Here is a 12,471-nt window from a genome sequence, read left to right as displayed (position 1 = left end):
CCACTTGCCTTCCTCTCTTCCTGCTCTCTTCTTTACTCCCTCTTTGCTAAATCTTCTCTCTCACCCTTCATTACTTATTCCATCCTTGTGACAGATCTGAAGCGGAGCTGCGCAGACACTAGAGTGATCAGTGCAAAATAAGACATTCCTCTTCTCTGCACTAAAACCAGGCTGAAGTTAGCCTGAGGACACAACACAGAAAAAAAATGAACGAAGCTGGCTCCGTTTTTTTTGTTGTTTTTTTTTTCTTCTTCAGAGGAGTGAAGGAGGAGGGAGGGTAACACACAAGGGGGGAAAGGAAAAGCAGCAGAGAAAAACGGAGAGAAGGAATCTAAATTCTTTCCCCAGATGTGGTTTACGAGCTGGTCTGGAAAAACTAGCGTCTGAACCATTTTACACACGCATGCAGCCGCATTGCTACACACATACACAGTAAAAAAAAACAGTGCGCGCATCCACACAGACGCACATCCAAAATGACAACGTTGCCATACACATGCTGCACCCCCTGCTGCTATTCCTGCTCTCTGGAGAAAAACACTGTGGCCGCTGCTTGTCAGGAGGATTCAGGATTTCTGTTTTGGATCATTGCACGTGCAGACACAGATCCATATTACACGCTCACGCCATACGTACATACACACGTGCGCTTGCACAGGCCTACTTACACACAGGCGTATAAACAGAAAGCAACCAAAACAAACAGTGGACTACACTTCTCACTACAGCTCGAGGGAATCCCATCAGTCAATATGACATGAGGCATGACTGAGTGGGAAGTGGGGAATGCTGTCTCACATGCTGAGCTTAGCCTGACACCATTTACACTGATGTGAACCCAGACTAGACCACTACCTGTCGACATGACTCAAGTAAAGGGATCTTGCTTCCCGCAGACTTAAAAAGATCTGAAAGAGCACAACTGGCTCAGAGCATATATCAAGATTTGCATACCTATTAACCTAATACACTCCCTGGCATGACTACTACAGTCATTTTCCTTTAGCTGTATGTGTTTTCTCAGTGTGCTGTACTGTACCAGCCCACGCTACTGTACAAACAGCTGATCCCATCATAATATCTAAGGGGCCTCAGAGCACATGCTTGCAGTGTGACTGAGCAGTCTTAATCCACAGCAAATTTTCCAACAAACCATTGCAAGACTGCACACAGTGTCCAGCTCTCAAAGTTAGCCGTGTGTCCTTTTTCTTCTGCATGCCCTTAAATAAAAAAAAGTCAAAAAAGACTTGTTTCAACGAACCCTCTCTTTAACCGTAAAGTTTGCCAATCTGAAACCACTTACAAGGGTTATTGATGTAGGTTCTGGTAGCCCAGTGGCGGTCAAGGATCAAAAAATTTAAGGGAGCGTAACAGCGGTTTTGCATGTTTAAGCTTATGAAGCCCAAATTGCTCACATGGCTGTACTGCCAAACATTTCCCAAAGCACATTAATACATTCTCAAATTGATTTCCTACCTTGGAAATCACAGGTTTTCATTCAAAATAACTGGTTTTTAAACTTAGCTCCTCGACAGCAGCCTGTTTAATGGAAGAATATACCAAATTCACTTTTTTTGCTTTTTTTTTTTTTGGGGGGGGGGGGGGGGGGGGTGACATCGTGACAACTAAGAATTTAAGTGCAAAGCTTTCTTGGCAGGGTAAAATTTCACATCCCAGAGCCTCCTTCATTTAACTCTTTGACTAACACGAGTCTTCAAAGCAGACTGTGCTCAGTGCACAACCACACCATGGCAAGTGTTACATCAATCAGTAACACTGAGACATAAATAATGCTCAGTTTGATGGATAGCCTGTTTCAAGAGTGATTTTGCATACACCCTGCCAGCAAGAATGAAAACTGCTGACTGCCTGGAAGTTAGAAACTCATTCCCGCAAACTCCACAGCCATCGCCGTGCTTGTACAATCACACTTTTAAGCATACAAAGTTTTACAGATATAAACAAAAGGCGGTGCAGTCCAGGTGTAGTCCCAGCCTGGTCTTACAGTGCCCACATGACCCCCTTTGGTCCTTCAGGAACCTCCCAGTTCCTAATGTCAGCTCGGTGACTCGCCCTAATGGCATGTGTGAAAGCTGCCCTGGATGTCATGTGACTGAGGACAAAGACAGGAAAAAGAGACAGCTGCCAACCACAACATCACTCACTCAGTCACACACACACATTAAATAGACGCACATCCACTCTGTGCCTACGACTTAGTACCCCTTCACAGCTATCGCTCAGTATGACAGCAAAATGGCATCGTGCATTAGTACAATTCTGGTCATTCTGGGCCATTACTGCATAAGCCCCTTAGCTGGGTCATGACTATTCCTTCTCCCCTCCCTGCTCGCTGCCCTAAGCGGTGTTAGTTCTGTTACTGGCAGACAAGCTGAGAGTTTATGTAAGACTGACCCCTCCTCGGGCCTCCCTCACTTACTTAGCCTGAGCCTCACTGTCTCCTCTCCCCGCTCTCACTCTCTCTTTTATGCACACAAACACAGCGATGCACACACACACATACACGCACACACACCTCGACCAGCCTCAGACAGCAGGGTGATTGTAAGAGGCCAGACTCGCTGCATAAATAGCTTTATTATGTTCTCAAAACTGCCAGCGCTAACCAGCTTCCCTCTTAAATAGCATAAGGTCATTGCCTGTGCTGGATGTGAAAGGCTGTGAATGAGACAGTCCTCCAACATTTCGCCTTGTACTTTTACCGACAATTATGATAAAGCATTGATAATGGAATACAGATGGACAGAACGGTGATGGTGAACGATACAGACGGCAGACAAAACAGGTAGGGGAGTCCAAGTGTGAGCGAGAGACACAGAGCGGGAAAGAGAGAGAGAGAGAGGGATGGCAGCAGAAACACAACCTTTTAAGGCTGCATACCCAGCAGCCCAGTGCCTGAGGTGCACACACAAATAGCTCATACACAAATGCAGACAGATGCACGCGCGCACACGCACCAAACGCCTGCGTGATTGCACAAGGTGAATATCCTTTTTTTTTTTTAATTTCATGCTTTTTTATGCAAACGTAGCAGAAGCACGACCATCCCTGGATGTAGATGAGCATCTTGGTGTGAGCTGATGATCCTAGTCTGGCTGTCATTTGCAGTTTTTTTCCCCTTATTTTGTTCCTCGGGCTCTCAAGTGAAGTGTAGCCACATATGCCAATGTTTCTAGAAGGTTCCAGTCTTTGCTTGGAGACAAACCAAAGAGAATGGGCCCAGATTTCTAGTATTCACAAGTCCAATGGGCACAGCATGAGGTTTCAAGTTTGATGTCTATTAGTCCCTCGGAGCAGAGCGAGGTGATGGAAGCCCTAAAAAGTGCCTATTTGGGTTTTTTCCCAGCAGGATAAATGCATATATATATTTGGATATGAAATACAAAATAAAGCCCTCTCTCTCTTTCTCTCTCTCTCCCCAGTTCATGTGCATGTGTTCAGCTGCAGGGCAGCGAGAAGGACAATCGTAAAATATCATGTGTGGGACAGCCATAATTGAAAAAGATGGCCTTAAAGCTGCTTCACGCAGTCACGCGCGCACATCCACTGGATGAGCCATATGCCAGGTAGCACTAAAACCATCCTCACGTAACTCCCCGGCTGAAGCAGATGAATGTTAAACCATTTTAACTGCAGCAGAAGCCACAAAATGGCTGTCAGCAAAAACACCTCCCCTACTCCCCAACTGTCTTCCTCCTTCCCCTCACCTCACTCCCCCTCAACCTCTGTTCTCTCCCCTCTCCTCATTGCTACCTCTTCCCTTTCCCCTCCACCTCCCTATCCCTCCCTCCCCTCTTTCTGTGCGCTCTGCCAAAAGGTGCTCCAGTGCTGATATTCTGTTAAGAGAGCCTGCCAACAGTTAGATTTGTCCTTGGATCCCGTTCACATTCCCTCCTCCCCCACCCACCTTCTCTGTTATCCTATTTCGACCCAAGGTATCCAGCGCAGAAGGGGATACACCTAATCGATTTCTCATACTTTAATTTAAAGGTGGCATGCAGGCATCTCATTACTTAACCGGGAGTCTAATAGCCTGTTTCATACTTTCGCACCACAAAAATGCCGCCAGGTCTGGGGGAGCTGAAACTGTTAACAAGACAAGATCGATGGTTCCATCCGAGCTTGAATCACCTCTATTATCCGTTCCTCAGCCTCCTTTCCTTCCACCTACTCACGCACCTCTCTTACAGTTGTCCTTTACTTTAACCCTTGTTCTTTTTCTTTTTATAAAATCAAGCCCTCATATATATCCAAGAGAACCTGATCGCACGTCAGCCCGCAGTGAGACTTGGTCATGTTTATCCATTGATCTTTTGGTGGTCTGGTTGTGACAGAGGTTTCTAGGTGCTAATGATAACCACCGACCCCCGGTCCTCACCTTCCTCCACAGGGCCATGGCATTTGGACACGTAGTTTCTGACACCCACGTGAAATTGATGACCTGCTGATAAATGCAACCACAGTGGGCAGAGCTGTTTTACCAAGCTACTACATTTGGGCACACATCTGTGATGACGATGCTACAGTTTGTGCACACTGTGCTACTAGTAAAAAATGATGATAATCAGAATAAAGATAAAGTCAACATGACATCACATTTTTCCCTCTAAAACAACAACAACAAAAAAACACTGAAAACATTTAGAAACAAACATGCAAACAAAAATCACAGCTTAACTTCAGATAAAGGAACAACTGACAGGTCGAAAGAGTGACAACCATCTGCTTGCTGCATGCCACAGATTGTGATGCTATGTGATGGACTGTCCATGTCAGTGAAGGCGCAGGTGGTCCACTACAGCAGAAACAGATTTAAACTTAAGAGGCCGAGCTGTGGTTGAGTTAAACCCTGATCTGAGCAGTGGACACTTTATCCCATTGGCCTTAATTGGTTGTTTTCTCTTACCCGCCCCTACCACCACCATCTAATTACCAAGGTATTACACAGTAATAACAGATGGAGACCGAGTAGTACCACAGTTGTTTGGGGCTGGTGTGCGTCTCGTTGAGTGGTGGCGCGAGCATGTGCGCGCGTGCGCGTGTGTTTCGGGCGATTTTGCTGGCATGTGACTGCAAGCAATTTCACATTTAAGGAATAACAGTCTCGCGGGCAGAATGTGGAAGGCTTTGTAGGAGGTGACAGGCAGCTCAAACAGCACACATGGAAAGCAGACACAGGCGGCCAAGTGGCGTTACAAACACGAACACAGTTTTTCACCGGAGAGGTGCATTCAGGTGTGGAATGTGGTCAGTCAACCGGGGCTACTTACCCATGTCTAATGTTGTCTCACACTCGGCTCTAACGTGTAAATATTTTATCACGATCATTTACAATCCATTTAGAGACATTTTACGAAAGCGACGGATGGGGTGACAGCCTCCCGTGGAGCTGTCAAACGGTGCCAGAAGAGACGGATATGTTTTTTGACAGAAAATCCCGGGGAAAATGGCGTCAACGGTGCTTTGGAAAGCAAAGAGCGAAAAAAAGAGAGCGAGAAAATAGGATTTGCAGTCGATCTGGTGGCAGAATCAAGGTAGCCGCACAGGGGAGGAGAAAAAATCCAATCGGAAACTTGGGTCCAGTTCCTGGTAGAAATAAGATCTTTAGAGGCTCTGGCGTGTTGACTCGCGCTGTGGAGAGCCGCCGCTGACGCCGCCGCCGTGCGCACTGAATCTCCGATGCCTTGCGGGATCGCTGGTCACTCGGGGAGCTTGCACGGCACTGAGATCCCTCGCAAATCCGCTACTCGGCTGGTTTGGGAGGAGGAGGGGGTGAGAGCAGGACTGTTACTGCAGTCAAAACAAGCCCGCATCCGACTACAAGCCCAAATCCAGCAGCGGGGGGTGGAATTTCAGCGACAAGACCGCGCTTTTAGTCGTCAGTGGGCTGCACAAGAGGCAGGAGATGGTGGTGGGGGTTGCTCGTCGCCGGTTGCACTGGGTCAAGCTTTTCTCTACCTCGCTCTCTGTGCCTCTCTCTCGCTCGCTCTTGCTCTCTCTCTCTCTGCTTTTCCGATCGGTGAATGTCAGGTCCCGGAGCCTGGTGTCTGGTAATGATCTCACCCAGCAGACTAAAAGCTCTAGCAGAGCAAAGCAGAGGGGAGAGATGAGAAGAGGAGGAGCGACATCGCCTCCCCCTGGCAGCAAACAACCTCAACGAGTCTCCCTTTTCCCCCCTTTTTTTTCTTTTTTTTTCTTTTCCAAACCTCCCCCTAATTCCCAGGGCTTTCTCCCGTGGGACTGCTCTCATACTGGCACGGTGTTATTTTAATGTAATGCAAATAGGGAAAGCAACATCTGGCAAAAGGCTTGTTGTTTTGACTGAGTCACTGCTGTGAGGAGAAACATGTTTGGCACTGGTTTTCAACAGGTTCAGATACGTACCTGCATACAGAGCAGAAGAGACTGCGACTGAAATAAATATTTTAAGGGAAATATGCATCTGATACTATGTAACTGTAGTCTACTGAGCCTGGCTTTAAAATGCCTGAATTGTAATGATAAATAAATATTTAATGGTCTTAGAGCTGTGGGATTTGATTAATTGGCTGGACATAAACAAACAGGGGTAAAATATGGACTACAGCTAAGTTTGAGTGAATATAATTTGTAGGCAAACTAAGAGTTGGTGTTTAAATTCACTAAAGTTTCATTAAAGTTGTAGATTTTTTTTTATTGTTATGCATTGGTGTTTTGGGGCTGTTGACTTCTGAAGTGGGGGCAAGCCAGAAAAAGTTTGAGAATCACTGTCTCAGAGCAATTATACCAGACAACAGATGTTAATTCGGCTCAACATCTGGCCAGTCCTGTTTGAATCAGCATCTGAGCTACTGTGGCTTCATTTGAACACTAACCGGGCACCTGCATGAACAATTGGGCATAATTCAGCTGTAGCGTTTTATTTAACCAGTAAAGGGCTTCACTTAATTTAAGATGAAAAAAGCTCTGTCATCAGAAAACAAATTAAAAAGCACACAATTAGCAGCCTTAATGATATAACAGATATACTAAAGGCAAAAAAAAGGTCCATCCATTCATTCTCTTTGGCTTATCCTTATCAGGGTTGGGGTTACAATAAAAGCTATCTTTTTCCATATAGTCAAAATGAATAAGAGATAACCGATTTAGAATATTAGAGATGCTGTGATCATTGCCTTCACTTCGCTCATCCAGAATAGGCGGCTTCTGCTGAGTCATAACTTAATACATAAATCTTATCAGTAGTGGTTCTAATGCATATCCTCTGGGGGTGTTTGACATGAAACATTTTGCAAGCCCGTGGGCTGAATTATAAATAAAGTTTATCACCTTTGTCTTCGTACGAAATGGCTTGTGCGCAAACCACTACTACTGGAATGAGCTGCGATGGTGCTATTTGGTGAGCGTGGTATTCATTTATTCTAATTCAACGTGTGTGTTCAGCGAGACAAACGCTGCCACTCCACGCTGCGCTGCTGACACGTTGTATTCAGAGTAAGACAAGGTGGGTGCGTGGGTGGGGTTGAGTGGGTGAACAAAAAAGGCAGATTAGAGTGGGGTGTGCATGTGTGTGTGTGTGTGTGTGTGTGTGTGTGTGTGTGTGTGTGTGTGTGTGTGTCATGCTAGTGCTGGTGCTTTCCCCTTAATATGTCACATTAGAGGAGGATGGAAAACCCACATCAACCAGGCATGAACAAGCCGGAGTTGTTCCATTAATTCATCTTTGTCAGAAGTTATGTTTATATCGGGTCTCCATGCAAAACTTGACCTTCCCTGTATGGAAAACATTCTTTAACATTAACAAGCAATGCAAATGATGTCAGATGACCTTTCTCTCTTGGTGCCCCACAGTTACTAGCTGTTACTCATCCCTGGCATGTGTGTGTTTGTCTGTATGTGTGTGTCCGTGAGTGCATGCATGCCCATGTGTCCCTGTGTAGAGCACCCACTGGGAGATGTTTCATTAGCCAGGGTGGTGTGCTCAGTAGCACGTAAACACTCGGCACAATTTCAGACTTGTAGTTAAAAATCTGCAATGCCATCAGCAGTGTGGATGCTACTGCTTTGCACGTTGCCTGCTGTGCCACATTGACTAGTTTCACAATTGTGTCTGTGTGTCTGTGTCTTTATTATATTGAGAGCGCTTTCATAACAGCGCCTTTGATCATCTCTCCATATAAGGGCATGGGGCCGGTATTACATTATAGCGTGTGTGTATTTCTGCGTGTTTTACTTTATCTTTATGTAGACCAAATGTTATGACAGTGAAAGCAACAGTCCCAGGATTTCTAAACAGATTTGGCATGATCTGCTCAACATATTCATTAAAATAAGGCTCAGGTTTATGGCTACGAGTCAAGGCTACCTTTAAATTTGAATTAATCTGGGAAGGGGTGATTTTTATGGGTTTTGGAGGAGAGAAACAGAAACTGACTCTAGAATAAATTTAAAATAGCAAAATCTGTGTGTGTCTGTGTTCACGTCCGTGTGTGTCTATTGATCTGGGTTGTGTGCAAGAACAGAAAGAGACCCCTGAGAGAGAGGGGTCAACAGCTGCTCCCCAACAACCAATCAATTGCAGTGTATCAGTAAACATTACACTCTCGCTCTCTCTCTCTCTCTCTCTCTCTCTCTCATACACACACACACACATATGCGCGCGCACGCGCCCGGACACATAAAGACAGCACTCTCTTCTCAAATCTGTTTCCATGGATACCAGATACAGGCGGCCAAGAGGGAGCAGTTTTCCAGCTTAAACTGTAAATATTGAATTATGATGGGGAGAAAAGAGACAGCAGTGCAGGGCAACGTTCCTGCCTGAATGATCTAAATATCTGGATAATCCTTTCATCTCTATTCACCGCTACAGGAAATCTGGTGCATCATTCATGCTCATCAAGTTCAACATAAAAAGATCAATCTGTCTTACGGATCCAGCCACTTATGTGACGCTCTATAACAGACCGAGAGCTGCCCTCATTCCTTCATCTCTCCCTGCCATTTTGTGTGTGGAAGATCTTCATTCCCTCAAGTGGGATGCAAAGTAAATGCTTCCCTGTGCTTGATGTGCAGCACATAACAGTGAATTCAAACCACTTTAGCCGAATGCTGGGCTCCTCTGTGGTTTGATCAATGGGGAGAGGGGAGATTGAAAGATTGAGATGAAGACGTGGAGTAGGAGGGGAGAAAAAAACAAGTTAATTAATAAATGCTTTGACAAATGTTTCAAGTGCGGGGGCCACTAGAGAGCAAAGCAGAGATGCAAAAGCTGAGAGGGAAAGCAAAGGTGAATGGCAGTAATTGATTTGGGGATCTTTATAAATATTATAATCGCTGGCATCTGCAGAGGTAAAATACTAATAACGCACTTGTATTCATAACAGAGCTACGCAGCTTGACTGCGCCGTGAGTGAACACACTAACCTTGAGCTGACATTGTGAGCAGCCGAGACTCACGGTCAATCAGCGAGGGGCTTCTCTCAGGGAGTCCACTAATCTCGCAGGGCAGCGGCGGGCTCATCAGAGCTCCGAGACCTCTGGGACTGATGGAGGTAATGGGGTGAGCTGAGAGAGTGGGAGAAGGAGTGTGTATATGGGCATCAGTGAGGGGGGGAAAAAAATAAAGAAACACAGTTGTGTGTGATGCAGACACAAATGTGCATAACCAAAGTGCATCTGTGCACACATGCGCATGTCTGTGTGTGTCAGAAGGTGCGAGGGCCGTGCTGATGGAATGAGAAGTTAATGGGACATGTGACAAGGTTGATTACTGAGGCCTCAGTGATCTGACTGGGTTAATGAAGTAAATGGCTCTTTGGATAGCACACCACTGGGGCCATCTCTCCAGATCCTGATACACACAAACAAAGTGGCCTTTTCTTCCTTTGCCTTCCAACTATAACTTCCCTCACTGTGCTTGTGGCCATTGTGGGTTTTGAATTAATCTTGGTGCTACATTTCACATATTCTTTCATCCCAAAGTTCTCTTACAACACCCTGCTGCAAACTAGAAGACAAATAAGCCTATATAAGAGGTAAGGCAAACAATGGAATATTTTCTGTATGTACAGCATTAAAACAAGGGAGCTCAGCACAGAGTGTTCAGCCTCTTTGAAGGATTTAAGTGGCCACATGTAGTTTGCAAATACAGCCAGACTTACATATTCAAGAGAAGATGCGCACACACGCACAAACACGCAGACAAACAAAGGAAAGGAAAAGAAACACTGCGAGACTTTGTTCCCCATTTGAGGCTGCGATAGAGATTTTTCTAATGAGAGCAATAATGATGTCTGAGAAAAGACACAGACCAGAACAAAACAACAATACAGATGGGTGCTACGACAACAACAAAGACGCCCTAAATGCAGCTGACTGTGGACTCCCCGCTGGCTCTGTCTATGTGAAGAGATGACACTGCGCCCATCCCCCTGCTACTTATAAGGACATTATCATAATGTTGGCTCCGTATGAGCTCAGCTATCAAGTGGGCTCATCTTGAAGTCGTCCACAAGCCCCGGTGTACGCAGATGCTTCAGATGCCTGAGGAAGACAGTGGTGAACAAAAACATTTCTGCCCTAATATTAATTCAGACTGACAGCTCTGGCATCTAACAATGCAGCCAAGGACTGACAGCACCAATTTGACAAATCTCTGCGTTGGTTGTAAACACACAGCAGCACGGAAAATAATGATTGTCCTTCTGTTTGTCCTTCTGCTTTCTTATTGTCTTGTCACTACAGACATCTGCAGAGAATGAAAGGGGCAAAGTGAAGCATGTTTGTGGACCATGTGTGGCTGATGCTTTAGCAGTAAGTCAGTAGTTTAAAAAAATGGTGTGCAAAACCTGGTCTATGTGCTTCAATAAAAAAATAGAGGTGAAAAAAAAGTAAAAATACAAATGTCAGCATCTATTAGACGTATAAATAATGAATAATTTGTTCTGAGAAACAGATATTGTTTGTCACGGCTTGTGTGAACCTTCACACCTCAAACATCCACCCTACAACATCCTGTTGTGTTATAACTGTGCATGTGGTCAGATACAGCTGCATGTGTGTGTGTGTGTGGTGTATGTGTGTGCATGTGCGTGTGTGGGCCTGTGAGAAAGAGTCAGAAACATAAAGAAAGAAAGAGAGAAAGAGGAAAACTCCCTAGATGACAGAACGCAGCCACTTCCCCAGAGACTCTGTGAGTAAAAAGAGGACAGAAACCTACAGCAGCAGGTGTGTGATACAGCACTGACTGCGATAGCGCTGAATCATTCATCCCTTACACACTCGGTGACACCATCGGGGATCTTTTTTAACCTTTCATTTCTGAAGTATTGACCCAAAACACTACACCTAAATCACTAAAAAGTGGAACAGAGCAAATGATGACCAACAAAAAAGACCAAAAAAGAACATCCAGTGTGCATTATTCAACATTTTGGGGCATATTGTCGAGGCAAACTTGAGATTGTGACACTGCTCTTCTGCAGAAAAATTGCCTTTGCACTGCAACATTTCACTCCATCAACACATCTTCTATTCGGCATTTTGAAGAGACATGCATGGTTTTTGGGTGGCAGTGACTTAAAAGAAATCTGTGAGTGTGTGTAACAGCATGTGTGTTAAACGCAAATTTTTGATAAGGGCGAATAAATGTTTATTTAATTTTTTTACATCTCTGAACAGGTCACCCAAAATGCATCCTCCTCACACTCTTGTATAGCCAAATGAGCAGGTTATCATAGCTGTGCAATCAGTGTAAAAATTGTTTCTGAGGAAGAATTAGGTGGTCACATACCACACGCATATACATACATAAACGGCATTTGGTCTGCATTTGTTGTTTACTGTACATTGTGTGAACACTGTCCCATCTGAAGCTGCTTTCCAGCAGCAGGATGTGGTGGCGCGACACGTCCTCGCTTAACAACACCCACTTCCTATGAGTTTGATAAACAGCTTTGTGGTTTCACTCTCCTCCTGCCCGTCAAACAGAGGTATACACACACAGGCGCGCGCGCGCACACACACACACACACAAATATGCACACACCCGCTCAACAGCATCACCATCTGCTAATGTGACACATAACCAGAGTGAGTTATTGTTGTGCATAATGTTACCCATAGTGTCATGTGATTTACAGTGACAAACTATACAAACGCTACCAGAATCACTTATGTCTCTCTTCATCCACAGCCTCACCGAGACACGGAGGGGAATGAGCACAAGAATGTCTTTAAATCATGGCAGAATTAGTAGGCATCAATATGTCATATTTGTTTTAAAGCAAGTGATGTAAATGGATCTGAGTTATGTCAGCCGTGGTCATTAATGTCCCAAGCCCCTCCCCCCACGTGTGTTCCTAAAGTTTGATTGTAAGATAGTAAAGTCTTCTCTTCTCTTCTCTTCTCTTCTCTTCTCTTCTCTTCTCTTCTCTTCTCTTCTCTTCTCTTCTCTTCTCTTCTCTTCTC

The 12,471-nt window shown here is 45.0% G+C and overlaps 1 protein-coding gene across 2 annotated transcripts in view; it reads right to left on the bottom strand.

Moving 5' to 3' along the window:
* setbp1 (SET binding protein 1) overlaps nt 1-6,083 on the bottom strand; it is a 37,862-nt gene extending 31,779 nt beyond the window's left edge. Inside the window, exon 1 of one of the 2 annotated variants that reach the window (XM_086314162.1) lies at nt 5,292-6,083. The gene's annotated coding sequence lies outside the window, so the exon portion shown is untranslated. Of the gene's footprint in view, nt 1-4; nt 1,589-5,291 lie in introns of those variants that run through there. The other variant, XM_086314163.1, reaches the window with a different exon arrangement.
* Between the last annotated feature and the right edge of the window lie 6,388 nt (nt 6,084-12,471).

Source organism: Aulonocara sp. 'chitande type north' Nkhata Bay, linkage group LG12, assembly GCF_057382095.1.
Source record: "Aulonocara sp. 'chitande type north' Nkhata Bay isolate Kocher_YH1m ecotype deep benthic linkage group LG12, A_spYH_male_GT1.1, whole genome shotgun sequence".
Classification (NCBI taxonomy): Eukaryota; Metazoa; Chordata; class Actinopteri; order Cichliformes; family Cichlidae; genus Aulonocara; species Aulonocara sp. 'chitande type north' Nkhata Bay.
Note: the sequence above shows the minus strand (reverse complement) of the source record. Positions and strands in the feature narration are given on the sequence as shown.